Here is a 27,593-nt window from a genome sequence, read left to right on the forward strand (position 1 = left end):
TCTGCACTCATTTTTAATAGGGTTACTTGGTTTTATGGGATCTAACTTCCTGAGTTCTCTATATATTTTGGATATGAGGTCTCTCTCAGATGTAGACTCAGTAAAGATCTTTGCCCCATTTGTAGGTTGTGGAGAGCTCTTGGTGCAGCCATCTAGGATATTGGTAAGCATTTGACATTTGGCTAAAAGATGGAAGTAAGCTCAAGAAGAGTGCAGCTGAGGAATTTATTCTCTGTATCTTGATGAGTCTTACAAGGACCCTGGATACTGCAATCATGGGACCATTGTTTATGCTTTGTTCCTTATCTACTTTGTTTATGCATTTTTCTACATGCTGACCTCCAGGTGAACCAGCGCCCTTTGTTGAAAATGCTATCTTTTTTTTTCCACTGAATGGTTTTAGCTCCTTTATCAAAGATCAAGAATCCATAGGTGTGTAGGTTTATTGATGGGTCTTCAATTCTACTCCATTGATCTACCTGCCTGTCTCTGTACCAATGTACAAAACAGGCAGATTTATCAATATTGCTCTGAAATACCGGTTGAGTTTAGGGATGGTGATTCCCCCAGAAGTTCTTTTATTGTTGAGGATATTTTTTGCTATCCTGGGTTTTTGGTTATTCCAAATGTATCTGCAAATTACTTTTTATAACTCTATGAAGAATTGAGTTGGAATTTTGATGGGGATTACATTGAATCTGTCAATTGTTTTTGACAAAATGACAATTTTTTACTCTATTAATCCTGTTAATCCATGAGCATGGAGGTCATTCCATCTGCTTAGATCTTGTATTTCTTCAGAGACTTGAAATTTTTGTCATTGAGATCTTCCACTTGCTTGGTTAGAGTCACACCAAGGTGTTTTATATTATTTGTGACTATTGTGAAAGGTATAATTTCCTTAAATTTTCTTCTCAGCCTGTTTATCCTTTAAGTAAAGGAAGGCTACTGATTTGTTTGAGTTAATTTTATACCACATCATGTTGCTGAAGTTGTTTATCATACTTAGTAGTTCTCTGGTAGAACTTTTGGGGTCACTTAAGTATGCTACCATATCTTCTGCAAATAGTGATATTTTGACTTCTTCCTTTCCAATATGTATCCATTTGACCTGCTTTTGTTGTCTGATTGCTCTGGCTAGGACTTTGAGTACTATATTGAATAAGAAGGGAGAGAGTGGGCAGCCTTGTCTAGTCCCTGATTTTAGTGGGATTGCTTCAAGATTCTCCCCATTTAATTTTCTGTTGGCTACTGGTTTATTGTATATTTTTTTTTACTATGTTTAGGTATGGGCCTGGAATTCCTGATCTTTCCAAGACTTTTAACATGAACGAGGTCTTAAATTTTGTCAAATGCTTTCCTCAGCATGTAATGAGATGCCAATATGTTTTTCCTTTTAGTTTGTTTACATAGCCGATTTTGTTGATGTATTTTTGTATATTGAACCAACCCCACATCCCTTGGATGAAGCCTACTTGATCATGGTGGATGATAATTTTGATGTGTTCTTAGATTCAGTTTGTGAGAATTTTATTGAGTATTTTTCCGTTGATATTTAGAAGGAAAATTTGATTGAAGTTCTCTTCTTTGTTAGGTCTTTGTGTGATTTAGGTATAAGCAAAATTGTGACTTCATAGAAAGGAATTGGGAAGTGCTACCTATTTTTCTATTTGGGATACACTCTCTGTGCCCTCTGCTTAATCTGTCTAAATGGATTATCTATCTTGTTGATTTTCTTATAAACAAACCAACCAACAAAAACAAAACAACAAAACAAAACAATTTCCTCCCAAAAAAACCCAGCTCCTGGTTTTGTTGATTATTTGTATTGTTCTTTGTGTTTCTACTTTTTTGATTTCATGCCTGAGTTTGATTATTTCCTGCCATGTACTCCTCTTGGGTATATTTGCTTCTTTTTGTTCTAGAGCTTTTAGGTGTGCTGCCAAGCTGCTAATGGATGCTTTCTTCAATTTCTTTTTAGAGGCACTCAGAGGTATGAGCTTTCCTCTTAACACTGCTTTCACTGTGTCCCATAAGTTTGCATATGTTGTGACTTCATTTTCATTAAATTATAAAAAGTCTTTACTTTCTTTATTTCTCCTTTGACCAAGTTATTCAATAGAATGTTTTGCAATATGAGCTTTCTGTTGTTTTCTGTTGTTTTTGAAGACCAGCCTTAGTCAATGGTGATTTGATAGGGTGCATGGAATTATTTCAATCTGTTTTTATCAGTTAAGGCCTGTTTTGTGGCTGATTGTATGGTCAATTTTGGAGAAGGTTACATGAGGTGCTAAGAAGGTATATTCTTTTGTCTTAGGATGAAATGTCCTATAAATATCTGCTAAAATCATTTGGTTCATAACATCTGATAGCTTCTCTCTATCTCTTTATTTTCTTTTTTCATGATCCGTCTATTCATGAGAGCAGGGTGTTGCCATCTCCCTCTATTATAGTATGAGGTACAAATTGTGCTTTGTGCTTTAGTAAGGTTACTTGTATGAATGTATGTGTCCTTGCATTTGGAGAATAGATATTCAGGATTGAGAGCTCATCGTGGTGGATTTTTCCTTTGATGTATCTAAAGTATCCTTCTTCTTTTTTGATAACTTTGGTTGAAAGCTGATTGTATTCATATTAGAATGTTTAATCCAGCTTATTTCTTGGGACCATTTGCTTGGAAAATTGTTTTCCAGCCCTTTTCCTCAGAAGTAGTGTCTTTCTTTGTCAGTGAGGTGTGTTTCCTGTCTGCACCTAAATGCTGGGTCCTTTTTACCTATCCAGTCTATTAGTTTTTGTCTTTTATTGGGGAACTGAGGCCATTGATATTCAGAGATATTAAGGAATACTGATTGTTGTTGCCTTTTTTGTTTGTTTATTTTGTTTTTGTGTGGCTCTCTTCTATTGAGTTCACTGCAAGGAGATTACTTTCTTGCTTTTACTTGGATGTTGTTTCCTGCCTCATGTTTGAGTTTTCCATGTACTATCATTTTAGAGCTTGAATGTTTAGAAAGATCTTGTATAAATTTAGTTTTGTCATGGAATATGTTGGTTTCCCCATCTATGTTAATTGAGAAATTTACTGGATAAAGTTGCCTGGGCTGGCATTTGTGCTCTCTTAGGGTCTGCATGACATCTGCCCAGGATATCTGGTTTTCATAGTCTCTGTTTGTTGAAGATACTTAATGGCTCTATAAATTGGGAGTCTTCACTCTTTTTTATACCTATTACCCTTAAGTTTGAACTTTTCATGGTATCTTGGATTTCCTGGATATTTTCCATTAGAATCTTTTTGCGTATTACATTATCTTTGATGGTTGTGTCCATGTTTGTTATATCTTCTGCCCCTGAGATTCTCTCTTCAATCCCTTATATTCTGTTAGTGATACTTGTGCCTATGACATCTGATCTCTTTCCTGCCTTTTCTATCTCGAGTGTTGTCTCTCTCTGTGATTTCTTTATTGTTTGCATTTCTATTTTTAAATCCTGGATGGTTGTACTCAATTCCTTCACCTGTTTTGTTGTGTTTTCTTTTAATTTTTAAGGGATTTTTTTTTGTTTCCTCTTTAAGAGCTTTTTATTTACCTGTGTTTTCCTGCATTTCTTTAAGGGAATTAAATTATTTATGTCTTTCTTAATGTCCTCTATTATCATCATGAGATGTGATTTTTAAATTCAAATCTTGCTTTTTCAGTGTATTGAAATATCCAGTATTTAGTTTGGTGGGAGAATTGGTCTCTGATGATGTCAAGTAGTCTTGGTTTTTGTTGCTTAGGTTCCTGTGCTTGCCTCTTGCCATTAATTGTCTCTGGTGTTAGCTTGTCTTGCTGTCTCTCACAATGGCTTGACCCTCCTGTAAATACTGTGTATAGTACTCCTGTAGACCTGTTTTCTTTTAGCTGGATCTGGGTACACTGAGCTGTGGAACTTCATCAGCTACAGACTCAGGCAGAAACTGGAAGGGGCCTGTCCGAGACTGCTCCTGCCTTTGTGTGTCTTGAGGCCACCAGGCAGGTCACTTGGATCAGAAGAGTTGGTCTTATCTCTGTTCTTAGGTGTGTAGGTTCTCCTGGGGACATACTTTCAGCTCTGGGCACAGGCTGAAACTGGAAGTTTCCTGCTTGTGACTGCTGCTAGTTTCTTATGCCCAGAGGGCACAAAGGGCAGGAGGCAGATTCCTCTTTGGCCAGGAATGTGAGCAGAAGTGTTGATCCTTTAACTATGAGGATTGTCTGTTTATTTGAGAATTGTCTGTTTATTGAGAACTCTCCCCTACCGGAATTGTGTACATTTATCTATGGACCGTTTTAGCTCTGGGCACATGCAGAAACTGGAATTTGTGATTACATGTTTTATTTTTAAACAAATAACTGAGAAATAAATAGTTTTTATATGGGAAGAGGATAACAAGCAGTTACCTAACATTGAATGTTAAGACTTTCATATGTGTGTGTGAGTGTGTGTGTGTGTATGTGTGTGTGTATAAGTGTGTGTGTTGTGTTTATGTATGTTTGTGTGTGCATATGTAACTTTACAGAGATTAATCAATTTATTTTAGGAATATATATGTATATAAATATATATAATTGCATGTAATGCTAACAAATGGGGTGAAAATGCCTGGAGGAAATATGAAGAAAGGATGTAGAGAAAGGAAAGAAATACAGAGATTTATATAATTATATTATAATCACAAAATAAAAAATAAGAAATAACTGAAAATATTAGCATCTATAAATGTACATTTGAAAATTAAACATATTCAGTAACTATTCCTTTGCCATATCGCAGCATACATAATGTTAAATGTCTGCTTGTCTACTTTAGTGGCCAGACACAGTGAGTGGGTATGGTGATAAGCATTCAAGTCTTAAAATGTATGCTTTTGTACATGAATACAAATAAAAATTTCAGGGTTTAAACTATACCCCATACCTGTGCTTTAAAAATGTCCATATTATAAAAACAGGAAATAAAATTTTTATTCATATTATTCTTAGAAGTATTACAAGGACCATTAGCACCACCATCACTATTAAAGGTCTCCCTAGAAACTCATCGAATCAGGACCATCATGTAGACCTGTCATTTAGACTTGTTTTTATATTCTCAGTGCTTTACAGTTCATCTGCATATTCAGAATCTGAATTGAAAATGTCTTTGTTTCCTTTCTCTACTATTTTTTTTATATTTCAGTGAGAACCTGTAACACTTCACAAAATATCTCCCTCCCTTAACTCCACTCTATCAATATCTGAGTTTCTTACTTTCTCTTGAAATATATAATGAACTTTATATTTTTAAAGAAAGTTTTATGTAATTTTTGGTGGACTTATTATTTAATTTGTGTGTGTATATATGCAGCTACATATACATATACTGTTTTGTATTTCTGGAGATCTAAGAACAACTTTTTAGAGGCAGCTTTCTTTTTTTTTTTTACATGGTGTGCCACTTCATCAGCGCTTGTTATACAGTTTTCTATTTTTCCTTGCCATGACTACTTCATTATTAAAATGGTACTAAGGGGTTGGGGATTTAGCTCAGTGGTAGAGCACTTGCCTAGCAAGCTCAAGGCCCTAGGTTCAATCCCCAGCTCCGGAAAAAAAGAAAAGAAAAAAAAATAAAATGGTACTGCATGTGAGGGCCTATGAATTTCTTTACCAATGTGTTTTTATTGTTGACTTAAAGACAAAAATGAATGATCTACTCAAGTCCAGTCCCATGGATCAGTGACTTACCTGGAGTTACTTGCAGAATTTGGATAAGGTGAGAAAGTGTATTATGGGAAAGTGTATTCCAGAATTTGTAATAATTCACAAAATCTGCATCTCAAGCTTGCTGCAGAAGATTCAGACAAGTCTAATAAAATCTCCTTCTCTGTCTAAAATAGTTTATAAACTAGAGATGGGCCTTAGAGCACTCTGTAATATTTTTATGAGCATTGTGAACCTTCCTCTGTACTTCTATAAACTATTTTCATGGGTAGAAATAAAGTATACAATGATTTGGCACAATAATGGCTTGAATTTCACATGTGCCAATTATAAACAATTCTTCAAGAATGTAGCAGAATTTGGGTTCTTAGGAATCCCTACAAAGATCACATAATTTGTGTTGCCTTTGCTATTTGCTAGGTATTGGGATGCCTACTGAATAACATCATTGCTAATTTATGTACATGAATGGAATTCAGGTAAATCAAAAGTGCTGGTTATCAGTTTATTATCACATGACTTTAAGAAAAATGCTTTGTATTACTAAAAGGGTCACAGAATAAAGAAGCAAGAACAGATTTCTATTGTAGAGACACCATTACTGATGTGTGATACAACAGCTACGTCTCACCTTTAGTCATTATGCCTGCCTTTCAAAGAAAGGTGAGACCAACTTTTAGGCCAAGCATAATTTTGTTTCCTATAAAATTCAACTCTGCTTGACTTTAAAGGAATAACAACTTGCACTGGGTGTAAATTATTATCTTATATTTGATTCTAAAATTTCTTGTGTTTCTAAATGGCATCCTCATTATTAACGGATACACTGAGCAAAAACAATGATATCTTACGGGCCAGCAGACTGCACACATCATTCCTCCTATAGAAATGACTTAACTGAGTAACTGAGGAAAAAAAAAGAAAGAAGGAAATAAAAGTAAAAAAGAAAAAATGGAGGATTAGCAATCCCAAGGTAGTTATTATAAAGGAATTAATTTAAAATATATTTCCTTCTATTTTATTATTATACATATGCTATTTTCATAGCAAACTCTCTTGCATCCTTTTTTTCCTCTGCCTTATTGTCAGAATCTACTAAACATGCCAAGGAAACTCCCTGAAAGAGTTGCACGTGATGTTCCTCCAGTTTGTCTCTGCATTCTAATGGCAGCAAGCCAGTGATTTCAATTCTCTTCAGGATAAATCTGTCTTCATTTTCTATCTACTTTTGGAAAAATGCCAAAAGCAAGTGTTGATTTTGGCATGCTCTACATTACATTAAGAGCCTTTATTACATAATTTGGTTTGTTTTCACTTGGGTCACCTTTGACTTCATTGGTACTACAAATGTAATGATTTGAAAGTAGTTTCATTTGAGTAAAATTTATATAATAGAATAAAAACAAGAGGAAATAATATTCTCACATTTTCTTGTTTGACCACCAAATTAAGAACTGGCACTGTAGATTTACTCTCCTCATAAAAATCGGAATAATTTTAGGGATAAACATATCAATACCATTTTATACAAAGTTACTTTATAGATTCAAGTAAAATATCTCTTCTTTCCAGTTTTCAGGTTTGTTCAATTATAGTTTAAAATATCATGACTGTGTTTATGCAGTACAGTTCAATTTCTTAATTTCAAACCAGAAGGAGTATTAGTAACTGTGAGATAGTCATTTCAAGGAAATTAATTTTAAAAATGTTTGCTGCCATTTAGTAGTTTTGGATAAGCTACTTTCATAGCAAATTTTCTCACAATAAATTTGGCAGAATTAATGTTAAAGAACTATGGAGTACAAAAATATAAATAGTAGAAAATGCTATATTTTTATGAATTTTGAAATGACAGATCAACTCAGAGAATAAGATAGATAAATCCCACTCCTGATATCAGTCACCACTGAACAGACAACTGGGGGCAATGAACATACATGAAGCATCATAGAAGAAATAAGGGAACTCCTTGATTTCTGATGCTTACATATTTTAAATATATTTTCAAGCTATGAAGAAAAATTGAAAAGAAATAATGTGGTATGTGAGAAAATTTAGGGTGCTTTGATTTGAATTAAGTGTAATTGACTGAAACCTACTATGTTGTAGATGTCATACTATGATCTATAATATATTGATATTGTAACAGTGTAGATTACTAGTCTTGAATTATAAATTATGAAGCTGAATAATAGCAAATTAAAAATGCCAGATCCAAGATCTTCATTGTAGTAATAATTACAAAATGATTAATTACTATTTTCTAAAAAAAATTCCGATATTTTGGGCATTGGGGAAAATTTCCTGAAAAGAACACCAGTGGCTTATCCCCTAAGATCAAGAATTGACAAGTGGGACCTCATAGAACTACAAAGCTTATGTAAGGCAAAGGACAGTGTCATTAGGACAAAATGGCAACCAACAGATTGGGAAAAAAATCTTTACTAATCCTACATCTGATAGAGGGTTAATATCCAAAATATACAAAGATTTCAAGAAGTTAGAATCCAGAGAGCCAAATAACCCTATTAAAAACGGGGTACAGAGCTAAGCAAAGAATTCACAGCTGGGGAATATTGAATGACTAAGAAGTACCTAAAGAAATGTTCAACATCCTTAATCATCAGGGAAATGCAAATCAAAACAACCCTGAGATTCCACCTCACACCAGTCAGAGTGGCTAAGATAAAAATCTCAGGTGACAGCAAATGCTGGCAAGGCTGTGGAGAAAGAGGAACAGTCCTCCATTGTTGGTAGGAGTGCAAACTGGTGCAACCTCTCTGGAAATCAGTCTTGAGGTTCCTCAGAAAATTGGACATTGCACTACTTGAGGACCCAGCTATTCCTCTCCTTGGCATATAGTCAAAAGATACTCCAACATACCACAAAGACACATGCTTCACTGTGTTCATAGCAGCCTTATTTACAGGAGCCAGAAGCTAGAAAGAACCCAGATACCCTTCAACCGAACAATGGATATAGAAAATGTGGTACATCTGCATGATGGAGAACTACTCAGCTATCAAAAACAATGAGGTCATGAAATACATAGGCAAATAAATGGAACTAGAAAATATCATCCCGAGTGAGGTAACCCAATCACAGAAAAACACACATGGTATGCACTCACTGATAAGTGGATATTAGCCCAAAAGCTTGAATTACCCAAGATGCCATCCACAGACCACATGTTCAAGAAGAAGTATGACCAAAGTGTTGATGCTTCACTGCTTCTTAAAAGGGGGAACGAAAATATGGAGGTTATAGGGAGGTCAAGTTTAGAGCAGAGACTGAAGGCATTCAGAGTCTGCCCAACATGTGGCATATATATATATGTGTGTGTGTGTGTGTGTGTGTGTGTGTGTGTGTGTGTGTGTGTGTGTGTATCTCTGTGTGTGTATATATATATATATATATATATATATATATATATATATATATACCAAAACTAGATAAGTTGGATGAAGCTAAGAAGTCCATGCTGACAGGAACCGAATGTAGATCTCTCCTGAGAGACATAGTCAGAACATGTCAAGTACAAAGGTGAATGCTAGCAGCAAACCACTGAATTGAGAATGGGACCACGTTTGGGGAATTAGAGGAATGATTGAAAGAGCTGAAGTGTCTTACAACCCCATAAGAACAACGATGCCAACCAACCAGAGCTTCCATGGCTCCAACTGCATATGTAGCAAAAGATGGCCTTGCTGGGCAGCCATGGAAGGAAAAACTCTTGGTCCTGCCAAGATTGGACCCATAGGGTAGGGGATTGGCTACTGGGCAGGGGGGGCAGTAAGGGTGGTTGGATGGAGAGGGGAACACCCTTGTAGAAAGGGAGATGGAGGAGTTAGGGTGCTGATGGACAGGAAACCGAGAAAGGGAATGACATTTGAAATGTAAATAAGAAATACTCAATTTAAACAAAATGGAAAAAATAAATTAAAAAATTCCCATATTCATTTGTAGGCATACATATGATGTGTAGATATATATTTTAGATATGTATGTTATATGTATGTATAGATGGATACATAAACAACATATTCTGAAATATCAAAATATGAATAATTATGTGCTAATAGTTTATACAACAAACACATTGTGTCTAATATTGACATATTTTGTGAAAGCTACAAGGTTCTGCTTATACATTTAGTATATAATTTTCAAGACAATAAATGCACATACTTTTCACAGAATTGCTTATATGCCAGTTCTTCCAGTTTCCAGAAGGCATCGGGTGCCCTGAAATTAGGTTGTATTAGCAAGTGTCAGCTTCTTGTTGAAGAGGTTGGGAGCCAAAGTTTATTCCTCTGCAAGAGCAGCATAAGTTCTGAACTCCTGGGACACAACACTTGTTCACACAATTTTGTACTTACCAAAACCAAAACTACACTTCTTTGAAACACCACACAGTTCAAATTTTTCCACTGGAAAGAAGGAGCATAAGCTCCTTTGTTTGTTATAGAGTATGACAATTCTACATAGTAACTTCAGCTAGTGTAATTAAAGTAAGAATTGTGCTAATATGTTTCTGGTAGTCACAGACACATCTGTTTCCTTTCGGCTTAAGGAGCTTATTCCATTCAGCATACAAATGTCTTTTAACTTGCAGTCTAACTTTGTACAATCATAAGGTTGAAGTCCATACTGGAGCAATGTTGAGATACAAACTTGAGTTATGTATTTACAAAATCTAGCATTTTTATGTGCCTTCATAATTATAACCCTTTCTAGGTAGTTTTCTCAAAGAAATTTTTATCATGATTAATGTGGACAACTGAAGCTTTGATGCATTGTGAAAGTTCCTGGAGGATACAGAGATATAATCCCACTATGTTTAATTTTTGCTCTTACATGTATTTCTTGTCTTTTGTTGGCAGCATCTCTGACACTTTTCTACTATTATCAAAATATATTATTTAATTAGTTATTGTTTTACCTCTAAAAACAAATAGTGGACTCTACTTTAGGAATAAAAAGGACTATTCCAGCCTACAGTTAAAACCAGACTTCTTGCTTGTGAAGTTATAGCAGAAAATGTTTGCTTTATGACATCTTCAAGAAAAAGAGGAAGAGGGATTCTAGTAGTACTTTAATTTTTCTCTCCCCTTTCCCTTTATCTGTGTAAATAATATTCTATTAATTAAATATAATGGATTTTGATAGTATTCACCCATTTGCCATTCTTTCCATATCCTCTTTCCTAATTATGGTGGTTTGAATATTCTTAGTCCACAAGTAGTGATACTATTAGGAAATGTGACCTTCTTGGATTAGATATGGCTTTATTGGAGGACATGTGTCACTGTGAGGGAGGGCTTTGAGACCCTTATACTAGCTGCCTGGAAGTCAGTCCTCTTCTGGCTGCAATCAGATCAAGATGTTGAACTTTCTGCTCCTCCTGCAGCACCATGTCTGCCTGCCTGATGCCATGTTTCTCATCCTAATGACAATGAAGTGAACCTGCAATAATGCAAGCCATCCCTGATTAAATGTTGACCTATATAAGGGTTGCCTTGGACATAGTGTCTCTTCATAACAATGGAAATCCTAAAAGACATTTATGTTCCATGCCCAGCTCACACATCTTTTGCATTTTTTTATTTTATTCATTGGGTAGAGTTCTTATTAACAATTATTTCTGGAAGTGAGGCCTGGTCTGTAGTGTGGGTGAGGTACAAGAGTAATATCAGTGAACTAGAAAATATCATCTTGAGTTAGGTAACCCAATCCCAGAAAAACACACATGGTATGCACTCACTGATAATTGGATATTAGCCCAAAAGCTCAAATTACCCTATACGCACTCCACGGATCACATGAAGCTCAAGAAGAGGGAGGACCACAGTGCAGATGCTTCAGTCCTTCTTAAAAGAGGAAACAAAAATATTCATCAGAGGGGATATGGAGTCAGAGTTTGGAGCAGCGACTGAAGTGACGGCCATTCATACCCTGCCACACATGTGCCCCATATATATACAGTCACTAAAACTAGATTAGATTGATGAAGGTAAGAAGTGCGTGTCGACAGGAGCAGGATACAGATGTCTCCTTTGAGACACAGCCAGACCATGTCAAATACAGAGGTGAATGCTACCAACAAACCATTGAACTGAGAACTGGACCCCAGTTGGAGGAATCAGAGAAAGGATTGAAAGAGCTGAAGGGGCTTGCAACCCCATAAGAATAACAATGCCAACCAACCAGAGCTTCCAGGGACTAAACCACTACCCAAAGACTATATATGGCCTGACCGTTGGCTCCAATGGCATATATAGCAGAGGATGGGTTTGTTCAGCACCAATGGAAGGAGAAGCGCTTGGTCCTGCCAAGTTGGATCCCCAGTGTAGGGGAATATCAGGGGGTGGGGTACGGGAAGTGGGTTGGATGGTGAAGGAAACGGCTGTATAGAAGAAGGTGAGGGAACTGGATAGGGGTTTATATCTGGGAAACTGGGAAAGGGAATAACATTTGAAAAGTAAATAAAAAATCCAATAAAAGAAAAAGAAGAAAAGAAAAGATATAAAAATTAAAATACAAAGAGTAATACCATTAAAGAAAATGGCTTTCCCTTCCTCAGGAGTTATCAAATCTCAATAGGTCTATACCTATTGTTGGAATTTTATACTCATATTTCCTTCTCTATGTTAGGATTTGGTTTACTTTGAGCTTTCTCAGGACTGGTACATGCTATTTCAACTGTTGTGTTTTCATTTCATTGTGTTTTTTCTTACTAAAGCAACCTTAATGGAGAAAATGCTTACTTGGCTTACAATCTATGTTGCAGTATGTTAGCATTAGAAGCAGTTTCCAGTCAGCCTCTGAATCCAGTGATGACATCATCCCTAGACAACAAAGACCCTCTTTTGTTTGTTGCCATGGCATCCACCACACCCCCCTTGACCTGTGTGCTGTGGTGCATATAATTACCAGGCATCTATATCACTGGTTGAATAAAAGACAGAGACCCCTTGCCCTTGCCCTCTTTTTCTTCTTTCTTCTCTTCCTTGCTTCTCTCCCCCACCCCCATTCAATAAAACAACCTCTTGTCATGGGCTTATCCTGTCCTGGTGTGATCTGTCTGGAAAGCAACCTTCCAACTAACACAGTTCATCACAGGGGTAAAGTCAAGGCACGATCTTATAACAGACACACCCAGACAATTGAAAGAAGAAATGTGTGCATGCTTGCTTAATTAATGCTCATCTCTCCATTCTTATACAGTTCAGTGTTAAAACCAAAGTGTCATGCTACTTACATTGAATTAAATCTTCCCACATCAATAATTAGGACAATTATTCACAGGCATGCATAGTTCAACCTGATCAGGACAATTGCTTTTTAAAACTTTCAGAAGAGTCTAGATTATGCAAGATGAGAAGGAAGAACAAGAAGTACAAGATTCGGATTTTCTTTTGGCATTAACACATACGATTATGAGTATTGCTAAGAAATTAAAATGATTAAAAGTATAAACATCTGTTAGATATTTAGATTTTTTTATTCTAGCCTATAAGGATATATATTTAATTCACTTTTTTATTACAAAATTTCCCACCTTTTCTTGGAAGGACAGGTGTTTAGTTTTCTTGGCAACTATTATCTTCTTTTTCACATTACATACAGCTTTACCAAGAATGTATATGTTTCTTTTTGGGACACCACTGGAAAGATAATTTCACTGTTTGCATCAAGAAATCACAATCATTTGAAACTTTTTGAAGAGATAGTTCATTACAAACCAATAGACAAACACACAGAAACACACACACACACACACACACACACAGAGAGAGAGAGAGAGAGAGAGAGAGAGAGAGAGAGATTGCTGTAACCCTTTGATACCACAGAAAATCAGTTAATGACAATTAGGTTTAAATGCTCATGTAAATCCAAGATACAGACTTTGTCACCAGTGTGTACTCTTATTTACACCTGCAGACATCTGGCTATGTGCACTTTGATTTTTCTCTCCATGCTTATACATATTTTTACATATTTTTCAAGAAAAATGGAATGACAAATGCAATGATGTGCTATAATAAGTAAATACATCATACACCCATAGTTACATAAGACTGAACCCCCAGTGAACTAGACTGTTGGGGGGAGGGCGGCAATGGGGGGCGGGTTGGGAGGGGAACACCCATAAGGAAGGGGAGGGGGGAGGGGGATGTTTGCCCGGAAACCAAAAAATTATTATTAAGTATTAAATAAATTAAAAAAAAAAACAAAAGGGTGGAGACAGGGTATGAGATTCATTTTCCATGTTTCCTAGGTGAGCACAAAGGTTTGGTGTGGCAGATGTAAGTTTAAAAAGTTTGAGTTTTAAGAGATGATATTATGAAAAGGAAGGTGACTGGCTTTCTTAGTCCCTCTTTCCCCACACCAACCTTCAAGGTAGTATAGACAGCAGTTGCAAAGTTTCTATTTCTCAAAGAAAAGTCTAGGTGGGGAATAACCCTGCCCCCACTTCACTGAGGATGTTTCTGAATATCTGACTTGCACAGAATACAAAAAAAAAAAAAGAGCAATATCATTGGAATTGAATCAAAGGTTGAAGGGCAATCCTTTTGCCTGGCATAGCATTCCTATTATATTCTGACGTCTGGCGCCTATTACCAGAACAAATTAGAACATTTCTAAGCAGGGATGCAGATTAGAACTTCCTGTTCTCAGGCAACTGAGCCAGTAAACACAGAAACTGAGGCGCAAACAAAGTGACCATAGAAATAGATTTGTACTGCTTCTGTAGACTTAAAGTCTTTTGTAAGCAAAGCTAAATAAGAGAGGTATTCTCTTGCAGAGTAATTGTGTTGTTGGTGTTTCCAATTAATTTTACTTTATAGTAGAAAACTAAAATGATTCCGGGAGATATTACCAACAAAATACAAGGATTATATCCATAACCAAAGCTTTGTTTTGCTTTATCAGAAAAAAAATTTGTTTGTGCCAACTTAATTCATGCTCCTAGAATTATTTAATAAATCTGCAGCTATTTCAAAAATGTCATCACTTATTAGAACTTCCTATTTAGTTACTCCTATTTTTTTCTTATAGTTTTTTTAATTGGCATTTTATATACAAAATTGAGTTTGTTCTATATATTCTTATTACTTGTTCCCTTCCTCACCTCTTCCCAGATTCTCCCTACCACCTCTCATACTCAGATACTCTTAGTTGCTCTCATTAGAAAACTCTGGCATCTTAAAGGAAAAAGAAGAGTAAAATAGAGTTAAATTAAAAAAAAAGAACGAAAAACAAAACAACAAAACTCAAAAAAAGTATAATAAATGTAGATAGATAAAGAATAACAGACATTGGTACACACAAAAACCTTGTAAAAACACAAACCCAAAATCATAATGAATTAGCAAATATAATACAAGGAAAAATTAATAATGTCCACACAAAGCTTGATGAGACAAAAATATCCACCAAATTACTAGTGTTTGAATGTATTTTGTGTTGGTCATCTACTGGTGATCATGTGGTCTGAACTTATAAATTTTTTATTCTTAGTGAGACTGTTATAGAAAACTAATTTGTCATTTGTGAGTGATGATCAATTGGAGATTGATTTTAGATTAGGAATATGGGACTGTCTCTAATTCCACTTTCTTTTTTTTTTTTTTTTTTGGTTCTTTTTTTCGGAGCTGGGGACCGAACCCAGGGCCTTGCGCTTCCTAGGTAAGTGCTCTACCACTGAGCTAAATCCCCAGCCTCTAATTCCACTTTCAACATTGAGTCCTCATTATGCCCGGACCTATGTAGGTCCTCTGAATGTTGCTAGATTTTTGTGAATTTCTATCTTTACCTGTCCTGTTGTGTTTAGAAGACATTGCATGCTTTGTGTTCTCTGTCCCTTGTTCTCTCAAAATCTCTTACAATCTTTATTTCTCCCTTTCTTTAAGGTTAAATCTCTGTGATAGGATGGAGATAAGTTCATATAAATATCAAGGACTGAGTGTTCCAAGGTCTCTCAGACTCTGCACATTCTCCAACTATGGCTGTCTATATTTATTCCTATTTATAGCAAGATGGAGTTTTTCTAATGTTAGCTGATCAAGATACTGTTCTATGAGTACAGTTGAATGCTACTGTAATATTTTGTTGCTATGTTCCTTGAGGAGAACAGTAGAATGTGGTTTTGCATTGTGTTCCTGGACAATATAGTTTCACTTTCAATTAGCCTTGAAGGGAAGGAATTGATGGAGACATCCCATTTTGATTGAAAATCTTATATTAATAACAACACACAAGAAAATTCTAAACAATAAGAAATAATACTGTCTTAAAGAAATTGGAAGAAATAATCAGAGTAAAAAAATCAACAAACTAGAAAAAAATCACAAAGATTCATGAAACACAGTGTTGGTTATTTGAGAGAATCAATAATATTGCCAACCCCTAAGTCAAATTAACTAAAAGACAGAGTGAAACAATAAAAATTAACAAAATTAGAGACAATAATGTATTTATAACAGGCACCAAGAAAACTGAGAGAACCATAGGATATGCATCAAAAACAAATTCAACCAAAATAAAAGGTAACAGAGATTAATAACTTTCATGATATATACTATCTACCAAAGTTAAATCAATGACAGATAAGCAATTTAAATAAACCAATATCTCCTATTGAAATGGAAAGGGTAATTAAAAGTTTTCTATCTAAAAGTGCTCAGGGCCATAAGGTTTTATTGCAGAAATCTACCATATATGGATAGAAGAAATAACACCAATCCTCCTTAAGTTAATTTCTACAATATTAAAACAGAAGGAATATTGCCCTTTTGGGTAGCAGATGAGGAAAATTTATCTATGTATCCAAATCACATAAAGTTCCTATAAGGAAAGAGAATTACAGACCGATTATGAAGATAGATGCAAAGTTCTTAATAAACTATTTGCAACCCAAATACAAGAATTCATCAAAAGATCATCCAAGGTGATCATGTAGGCTCCAATCTAGAGATGCTGTGATGGTTATTTGTAAGTTGAAAGACAAAAAACATGTAAAAATATCATTACATGTAGAAGAAGTTTTTGAAAAATTCCAGCACCTCTTCATTTTAAAAGTCCTCTGGAGAATCTGTATATTAGAAACATGCTTCAGTACAGAAAGACCGTTGTCAACATCAATAAAAAGAATCTCAAATCATTTTCCCTAAATTCAGAAAAAAATTAACAATTTTCCACTTCCTATATACCTATTCAAAATAATACTTAAATGTTGGCTTGATCAATAAAATGACTGAAAGAGATCAAGGGAATGAAAGAGAAAAAGAAGAAGTCCAAGAATCTCTACTTGCAGGCAGTATGATTGTTCACATAAATGACTCTTAAAAATGCAACAGAATTTTTTTCAGTTGATAAAAGAATTAATCAAAATTACAACATATAAAATGCATACATTAAATTAGGGGATTTGTGTATAAAAATGACAGACTAAGAAAGTAATCAGGGAAACAGCACTTTTAGCAATACTCAAAGGTATAAAATATTTTGTGGTAACTCTAAGCAAGTCAAAAACTTATATAGTAAAAATGTTAAGACACTGAAGAAAAAAATCAAAGATGTCACAAGGTAGGAAATATCTCATAAGATATTCCACCCTTACAGATAGATAGGATTAATGTAGTAAATGTTACTATCTTACCTAAAGCAATCTACAGATTCAGTGAAATCCCTGTCAAACTCTAACACAGTTTTTGACATACCTTGAAAGGACACATTTCAGCTTCGTTTGAAAAACCAATACAAAGGAAGAAAACCAGGGTATCTCTCTTTTGTTTCTGTTTCTTTGTTTTGATGTTGTTAAGAAAGGGTTTGACTGTGAAGTTCACTCCATCTTGGAATTCCCATTGTTGACCACGGTGGTCACTGATATACTTGCTTCTGACTCCTGATTTCTGAGATTCAAGGTATATGACACTACTCCTGGCTATAAATGGTTTATATCGATTAAGAATAGTGAAAGTAGTTCTGAGGAGGTATCATCTTCGACCACTAAGAATAAAGTAATATAAAAGCATTGTTCAAGATGTCTATGGAGCTGAAGTGAAGATGCAGACATAAGTCCATACACCTATGGTCACTTTGTATATGATAAATAACCCAGATAAAATATTCTGCAGAACCCAGATCTTTAGCAAGTGGTATAATTCAAACTAGATATTAACATATAGAAATATCCAGTTTTTGTTAGAACACAGAGTTATTTCCCAGAATACCCCATGGATATTTTAATAGAACAAACTTTCTTGGAAAATATAACTTGCTTATATGCTTTGGAATATTATTTGTTGTGCTTTCAAGACTGTATTTATTCAAGAAATTGATCTTATTAATTACATACAGATTAAAGCAAACATCATTTTTGAAATTAAAACAAATTAATTTCTAGGTAATTTGTGTTTCAGTAATTGAGTTTTTCATGCAATATTTGTGATACTGGGTATGGACATCACAAATCTAATTAAATAAATGGTAGCTGAGGATATAGCATAAGTTCATAAAGTTTGTGATATTTCTGACAAAAGGTAGTTATTGTCATTGAGAATGTACTTAAATTTGATGAGTAGATTCTATGCTGCAGGGTTATACTGCAACATGGGCAACTATAAGTCCTTTGGTGACACCAAGTTTGTTCCTAACCTGTTCAAGGAAAAGGTGGAACCTGTGATCTTGGGGAGTAAGACTGCCCAACAGTACCCAGAAGTCAGGAACATTTGGCAGACCTGTGGGGAGCTTATGTTCTCTCTGGAACCAAGGCTTCGACATCTTGGGCTGGGGAAGGAGAGGGTGACCACCTATTTCTCTGGGGATTGTACCATGGAAGATACTAAGCTGTCCCAGGACTCTCTGGACTCTCAGAACCTCAGTGCATATAACACACGGCTCCTCAAGGGCCAGGAAGGGAAGTACCACTATGAGGTGCAACTGGCTTCAGTACGCAACACAGAACCTGCTCTCGACTCTGAATTGAGTTCCAAGTCCTGGGGGGACTACGCCCCTATCCTCCAGAAGGTGGTAGAACACTTGGAGAAAGCTAAGGCTTATGAAGCCAAGAGCCATCAGGAGTAAATGCTGGCCAAGTATGTGGAGAGCTTAATGCAGGACTCCACTGAAGCCCTTAAGAGGGGCTCCTGTTTGTGGATTCAGGACAAAAGTTCCATTATAGAGAGTTACATTGGCTTCATTGAGAGTTACCGACCCGTTCGGCTCCCCAGGAGAGTTTAAAGGCTTCATGGGCATGGTTAACAAAGACATGATTGCGAATTTTGAGCGGCTGGTTGCAAGTGCTGAGCAGCTGCTGAAGGAGCTGCCCTGGTCTCCTGCCTTGGAGAAGGACAAGTTCCTCACCTCTGACTTCACTTCCCTGGATATCTGGCATCCCTGCAGGCATCAACATCCCCAACTATGATGACCTGAGACAGACAGAAGGCTTTACGAATGTGTCTGGGGAATGTGCTGGCTGTAGCCTATGACACAAAGTGGGAGAAACTCATCTTCTTGGAGGAAGAAGACAAGAACCTGTACAACTGCTGGAAGGGGCCGTCCTTTGATGTGCATGTGGGGTTACATGAACTGTAGGGCCACGTCAGCAGCAAACTCTGTACATCCAGGATGAGAAAGGTGTTTTCAACTTTGACCAGGAGACAGTGATCAACCCCGAGACACCGGGGCTGGTACCGGTGTGGAGAGACATGGGACAGCAAATTAAGCATGGTTAGCAGTAAGGTCTGGTCAGTGGGCAGACCTGCCTTGGAGCGGTTCCTCTGGTGACTCCATATGCTGAAGTACACAGGAGATGTGGTTGCAGAGTGGGCCCTGAATGATGGCTAAGCAGCGGTCACTGACGAACTCCCAGAGTGCTTCCTCACTCTAAGGGATACAGTACTGCTGCCCAAGGAATCCCCGAAGCTTATTGTCCAGCCCAACAATCGCCTGGAAGGGGCAACTGGTAGAGTATGTGGCCTCAGCGGCTGGTCTCATCCGATCCTTCTGTGAGCAGTTTTCGGAGGATGGGCCTGAGTTGGAGGAAGTTCTTACCCAATTGGCTGCAGCAGATGCTATATTTTGGGGCTACCAGGTCCAGGAGGCCTCATCTGGCCAGGCTTGAAAAGATCTGTGTGGTCTCTCCCACTTTGTCAAACTAGGGCTGTCAGGGGACCTGAACTGTGTTTAGGAGTCGGGAGAAGGGCAGGAGCTCGAACTATGGTGCTGCTGCAGCTGAGGGTGGGGATGCTAACCCTTTGCATTTGTCAGCACTTTCTAGTTCACCATATGTCCTCAGTTCCTAGATCTGCACTGCCATCTATGGCGAGAGCTCAACAGGGTGCCTAGTCTGGTTTTCTAAATGGGAAGGTGGAAGTTCTGAGAATTGGGTGTTCTAGATCCAGCAGGTGGCATATGACAGAGTCAGGGCTCAAAGCATTCTCACCAAATCCAGCACTCTTCGTGTATTACTTTTATAGTCAGAAAAACAAATATGACAACAAAAATGATATTATTCATCCATGCTTGCATATGGTTAATTTTAGGTCTAGCTGAGGGCATTTTACACATTATCTTTAACATTACAAGTAGAATTTAAATGTAAGACCTGTATCTACACTTATGTGAAAAGCCACTTGACAGAAGATAAAAATAGAATTTGATAAAGAATGAATGTTTATCTAATTTCATTATTTTATAAATTATATATAATTGGTTAATTTGGCAAGGAGACTCATAGGTATATAATACATAGTTTGGAGACTTTTCTGTGAATCGTTTTGTTGACTGTACTGATAAAGTATAGTGACAGAGTTACAGGGATTCTGGCTGCTATGTATATTTTTCTCAGAATCTACTTATTTCTAATAGATTTAAAGGATCCCTTTTGCGTTTTCTTTTTAATATTTGCATTGCCTATTCAATGTTTACCTAACTGAGTTAACCATAAAAGAAATACATATCATTCCCCTTGTCTGGAATGGAATGATTCTTACAGGGAGAGGACTAGAGAGATTGATGCTAACTGATAGTGTCTATTAAAGATAACAGGGAAGCTGTTTCCTTGAAAACTTAACAGTAAAGTTTCTGAAGCAAGAACTACATCGTGGCAACAACTATTTGTATATCAACATTATTCGAAGAAATTTCACAAAGTCCTATAAAAAAAGGCCTATACCAAGCACAGCTGATGAGAGAGGGAGAATCAAGATTTTATTTAAAATAAGTTGTGTGGTTAGTTGTAAATGCACTCACCATTATATGTTAGTGTGTGTATATATGTGTACTTATATTGTATAATATAACATTAAATTATATAATATATTATTGCATCATTATGTGTATATAATAATGACAGAAAGAACAGATTTGCAAGTCGCAGAGGGGATGGAAGCACAGTTGGTTTTTGAGGTCAAAAAGGTAGGAGCAGGAAAGACACAAATGAAAAAAAAAAAGGAAAGTCACAAATGGAGTACTCCTAAATAAAGCTTTCAAAAAATTAAATACATTTCTCCTCTATAATTTAGCATATCTCTATCCAATTTACAAATAAGATGACAAAAACTCTTAAAATAAAAATACATGATCATTTTCATATTAAATTTATTTTTTAACATGTAAAGAAATTTCAACTATTTGTATCAGTCTTGCAAGTATTTTCATTTATTAGATTTCAGTTTTAGACCTTGCATGTCAAAAGTTAATTAGATTTTAACTTCTACTGCCCTTGGACTAAATTTCGGTAACTATTTAAATTTCTTTGGCAAACTCTTGATATTGAACTAGAATGTCCCTATATTACTTTGTTATGTCAGCATGTAAGTATAAGTATGGTATTACCTACATGTCTGAACAGCTAATTCATATATCATGGAAATGTATAGAGATAAATATTTTAAAATGCTAAAAATGTGATACGAAAAGCATGTTGTAATTATAATCTTTAATGTACCAAAATTTTTAACTTAAAAATGAACCACAAAGATCTAATTCACATCTAGTTTTATAAGTCATATTAAGAAATAGGAAAGACAGCCAAAAAAAACTTAAAATATTGAACTTCTGATTATGAAAACTGAAACATTTAGCAGCATGTTTTATACAGTTAGGCTAACTTATCAAAACTACAATGTTAATCTTAGAACTCTGAACTGTTAAAGTCTCAATATAGCAGTAGCAATATGGCAGAGCAAAAGGAAGACATCCGAAGCATTTTTTTAACCTTATAGTTGTCCTATCACCATGCAAGGTTTAATGTTTTCCAATTTTTATATCTTATAATTACTGACTCAAAGCACAATTATTCATCCTTAAATATTTTCTTAGATCTTCAAAATGTATCTTCTTTGTATCTTTTTAATAGTTTTATTTTATTTTTTATTTTATTTATTTTCATCACAGATGTTTCCATGCTCCCATTTGGAGCATAGACATTTAGGGTTGAGAGTTCATCTTGGTGGCTTTTTCCTTTGATGAATATGAAGTGTCCTTCCTTATTTTCTTAATGACTTTTGGTTGAATTTTATTTGATATTAGAATGACAACTCCAGCTTGTTTCTTCATGCCATTTGCTTGGAAAGTTGTTTTCCAGCCATTTATTTGAGGTAGTATCTGTCTTTGTGTCTGGGGTGTGTTTCCTGCATGCAGCAAAATGCTATGTCCTCTTTAAGCATTGATTCTGTGAGTCTATGTCTTTTTATTGGGGAATTGAGTCCGTTGATGTTGAGAGATATTAAAGAATAGTGATTGTTGGTTCCTGTTATTTTCGTTGTTAGAGGTGGAATTATGTTTGTTTGTCTCTCTCTTGGTTTCATTGCAAGGAAATTATATTCTTCCTCTCTGTATGCTGCAGTTTCTTTCCTTGTGTTGGAGTTTTCCATTTATTGTCCTTTGTAGGACTGGATTTGTAGAAAGATATTGTGTAAATTTGGTTTTGTCATGGAATATCTTAGTTTCTCCATCACAGTTAATTGAAAGTTTTGCTGGATAAAGTAACTTGGGCTGGCATTCATATTCTCTTAGGGTGTGTATGACATCTGTCCAGGATCTTCTGGTTTTCACAGTCTCTGGTTAGAAGTCTGGTGTAATTCTTATAGGTCTGCCTTTATATGTCACTTGACATTTTTCACTTACTGCTCTAATATTCTTTTTTTGTTTTATACATTTGGTGTTTTGACTATTATGTGACAGGAGGAAATTCTCTTCTAGTTCAATCTATTTGGAGTTCTGTAGGCTTCTTGTATGTTTATAGGAATCTCTTTCTTTAGGTTATGATGTTTTCTTCACCAATTTTGTTAAATATGTTTACTGGCCCTTTAAGTTGGAAGTCTTCACTTTCTTCTATATCTATTATCCTTAGGTTTAATCTTCTCTTTGTTTCCTGGATTTCCTGTATATTTTGGGCTAGGAACTTTCTGTGTTTTTACATTAATTTGACAGTTGTGTCAAATAAGATTACTTATTTCCTTTCACCTCTTTGTTTCTTTGTTTTTCTTGCTTTTTTTTTAAAGAAAGGATTTATTCATTTCTTCTAATTGTGTTTTACTGGATTTCTTTATGCGATTTATCTTTTTCCTTTCTAAGAACCACTATTAGTTTTATAAAATGGGTTTTTAGGTAATTTGCTTGTGCTTCAGTTGAGTTGTAATATACAGGGCTTCCCACAGTAGGATAGCTTCCTCAGAAGTTTGGGGATTTATTTTACCTCAACATCCAGCTATAGCGTATGTTACTCTTTGGCATATATCTAATAGGTGCTCCGTCCTGCCACAAGAACACTTATTCAAATCTATTCCTTGTGGCAATCTATTCATAATAGCAAGAATGTAAAAACAATAAAAGCTAAGCTATCCTACTGTGGGAAGCCCTGTATATTACAACTCAACTCAAACAAAAGTAAATATGAAAAGCAACCAGTACCAAAAGATAACAAAAGAATCTTTACCTTATTCTCCATAAAAGGTAGGTAGAAGTATGAAATGTGAACTGTCATCTGACCTGGCTTCTTTTGTGGACTTATGCTTCACCTTGAGATGCTCCTAGAGATGCAAAGACACTGTTCAGGAAAGTATAATTTAGAAGACAATGTTCCGATTTTGCCACAAAAACTTGATTTTAAAAGCCAAATATTTCATTGTGATTGAGATGTTTCATGATGAAAAAATACACTAAACCATCAAGAACATAAAAAATCTTATGCTCTTTCCACCTTTTAAATAACTCTCCATATTAGTGTCAATTTTAAACTAGCAAAGCTTTCTGTTGTTGCAAATAGAGAGATAAGAATTGACAAGATAAATGTTTTTAAAATAATTACAATGATATCTCACAGATTAGAAATATTATATAAAACATTTGACTAAATAGAAAGTAATAGCATATTTTTAAATTGATTTTTCATAAAAATATTTTTCTACAACATATTTTGATCATAATTGTTTCTTCTCAGATTACTTATATATCATGCCCAGATCACTAGAGAGCCAAATATACATGATTTTCTTCTCTTTCTTTTTTGAAAACAAAGAAAGAAAACAATACTTGAGCAAATCATAATTTAAAACAAAGGAAACACATAAACTACATAAACACAAAACTAAAAACTTTAAAAACCCAACAAAATATACTAAACATACTAAACAACCAAAAGACTAAGAGAAAATAAAAATACTAAAGTGAAGCAATGAGACAAATATGTATAGTAAACTCTCTTGTTCATTTTGTGTTGGTTATCTTTCGTTGTGCCTGGGGCCCTACCGTTAAATGTGGTTAATATATCTAGTGATATTCCATTGGAGAAAACTATTTTCTTCCTTTGGAAGATGTTGTTACTTATAGATACCATTCTGAATCGACCTGGGAGCTCTGAGGAACTACATATGGCTTTGACTTAAACACTCCCTGTGGATCATTTCACAGTCTCTGTGAGTTCATGTGTGTGTCAGTCTTGTGTTTAGAAGAAACATTTTACTTGGTGTCATCTATCCTTTCTGGCTCTTAAAAGTTTTCTACCTCACTTTCTACATAATTTCTTAAGCTCAGAGGGGAGACATTCCATTTAGGATGGAGTGATCAAAAGTTACCCACTACTCTCTGTACATATTCCACTTGAGGACCTTTGTACTTGTTACAATCTACTACAGCAGGAAACTTTTCTGGATAATCCCAACAAAGACATTCATCTATGTGTATCAAAAAATAGAATTGTAAATAATTTTATTGCTATGTTTCTTGAAAAGAACAGTAGTATTTAATTCTTTTTAGGTCCACAGCCAATCCAATCTCAGATTCTTTACTGTTTAAGCTGACATAATAGTCAGTCACTGGTTATGGCTTATAAAGTAGACCTTATATCCAATTTTAGAATGATTAGTTAGATAAATATTTTTGCTGGTATGGTACCAGCATATCTTGCAGATAAGTTACCTACTATAGATTAAGACATTTGTAGCTGGGATGAATTACAATTTTCTTCTAAGACTATGTAGAATACCTCTAAGAAGCATAAACAGTACTAAGAAGATTTGAAACATCTATTAAGAAACTAGCTAGGCTTATCAATTTTTAATGAATTATGTCTTCATTGTCTCGAACAATAAAGTTTATGGAGTGCAAGGAATGGTTTTAGTAGTAGCCTGAAATGCTTCAGGGTTTCCTAAGAGTGTTGACCAACAAATCCAATATTGGTAATGTAGCACTCAATGTTTAATATGATAACAAAAAAGTCTAATTCTTGCATGGTCTTCCCCATATTTTAGTTATTCTACTTACTATATATATATATATATATATATATATATATATATATATATATATACAGAGATATGTACTCATTCATATTCATTGTTTCTTTACTGATAATAGCAAGAAGTTGAAAATAGACTAGATTCCCATACACTGAGGCATAGACAATGAAACTATGGTATCTTAACAAAATGAAACATCATTCAGCTAATGAAATTATGATAATTACAGAACTTATTACAAAAATGAATGGAAGTAGAAATAATCATTCTAATAAAGGGAACTCTGACCCAAATTGACAAGCATTGAATGTATTCTCTTAATTCATTGTTATGCTCTCTACAGTCTGTATAACAGAGCCTAGATATAGAATAAAGGACTAAAGGTGTGTGGGTTATTTCCCAAATAATAGAAAATAAAATATATAGTTATGGAATTATGGAGGAGAGTTAAATAAAAAGGGGAATATAAGACAGGAGTAAAAGGAATCAATATGAGAACTGACAGCCAATACTGAGGGATATTTAAAGGGTTACATAGGAAAATACTTCTGGAGAAGCATCTCAATATCATCTCTCAATGCTTCTGTGATAGTAAACACTATTGCCTCTGTGGTTAAAGATGCTTCATTCTTATTTAAAATCTATGATGTGGATGGTGATGGTAATGATGATAGTGATGATGATGACGACGATGATGATGATGAAGAAGAAGAAGAAGAAGAGGAAGAAGAAGAATTTAGTAGTAAAAAGTATCTTCTTTATACCAATAGTGAATTAACAAATACCAATTCCTTTTGTAAAATATGTTCAAATTTATTTTAAAAGCAAATATTCCCTGTTCAATGCACAGCCTGCAAAGTCAATTAGAAAGTATTTGAATGCTTTTAGTAAAACCTTCATGAGAAAGTATGTCTTTTCACCAAAATTTAATTGACATTGATCACTGGCAAATACCCTGTTATTACAGGGTCATAATATTGTTTTAGTATTCTTTTTATTTTTATATATGAAAGGAGTAAATAAATGAAAGTTCACATTTAGCCAACCTCACCAATCTTGAGGGTCAAATAACAAATTATTGAAAACTACATAAACACTATTATAAAGATTATTTCACTGTATCTTGATAGCTCCAGAGTTATTAAAAGTAAGGTTGTTATTATACAGGTACCTTCTCATATATCTGTTTTTGTTCTCTTTCAAATTCATGGCCTTGTTTTATATGAATTGTTCTTATGTGCATGCTTGTATAAACATAGATACACCTTAATATTCCTTAGCTCTTTGGTATAATATTACTTGTATGTATGTTGTCAAGGCTGATCATTGGTAAGTCCTACCATGATGAAGACTGTCACTTCTCTTAGCATTTCTTTCTTTTTTTCTTTCTTTCTTTCTTTCTTTCTTTCTTTCTTTCTTTCTTTCTTCCTTTTTTCTCTCTTTCTTTCTTTCTTTCTTTCTTTCTTTCTTCCTTTCTTTTTTTGACTACCATTCTTGATGAAATGTTGAAGTCCATTGTGGTTTTCTTCATTCGCTTTACAGGTTTGATTTGTTGGTCATTTTCATCTCTTATTTTGGTAGTCATGTTGGTGAGACTTTTGGGGCCTACTTTCTGATACTACTAGTAGCTATGATATCATAGTAAATTTCCTAATTCTGTAAGTCTTACAATATTCCTGCTCTAGTTAAAAAAAAGTTCCCAGTGTCTGAGATATGGAAGTTGTTTTGTAGGTGTATCCAATGGCACTGGGCTCCACAACTTTATTTTGATTTTCTGTGGTTTTCTTAATAATCTCTGCTTCATGCAAAAAAATCTGTTTTTATAAAATAAAAAAGGTAAATACAAAGATATAATAAAGTACTAAAATGGATTGATAAGAGTGAGTTTCATTTTAATAAGCACACTTATTTTCCATAGTATAGAATGTAAAATCTGGGATTTGGAAAATATAGTTAACATTCTGTCACATTTGAACATCATCAATGGAAGCAACCATTGAAGGCAAACGTTTTGAACTGTTCACTTTTGTCTAATAGGTTCTAATCGAGTATAAGAGCTCAGTATAGAGCACTTGCCAGGTACAAGTTTTATTTATCATCTACATTAGTAACCAATTCAAGATTCATT

General features: G+C 34.9%; 1 pseudogene; it reads left to right on the forward strand.

The window, feature by feature from the left end:
* The first annotated feature begins 18,281 nt into the window (after positions 1 to 18,281).
* Positions 18,282 to 19,845, forward strand: Dpp3-ps2 (dipeptidyl peptidase 3, pseudogene 1; annotated as a pseudogene).
* The last annotated feature ends 7,748 nt before the right edge of the window (positions 19,846 to 27,593 follow it).

This window comes from Rattus norvegicus, chromosome 13 (assembly GCF_036323735.1).
Source record: "Rattus norvegicus strain BN/NHsdMcwi chromosome 13, GRCr8, whole genome shotgun sequence".
Lineage (NCBI taxonomy): Eukaryota > Metazoa > Chordata > Mammalia > Rodentia > Muridae > Rattus > Rattus norvegicus.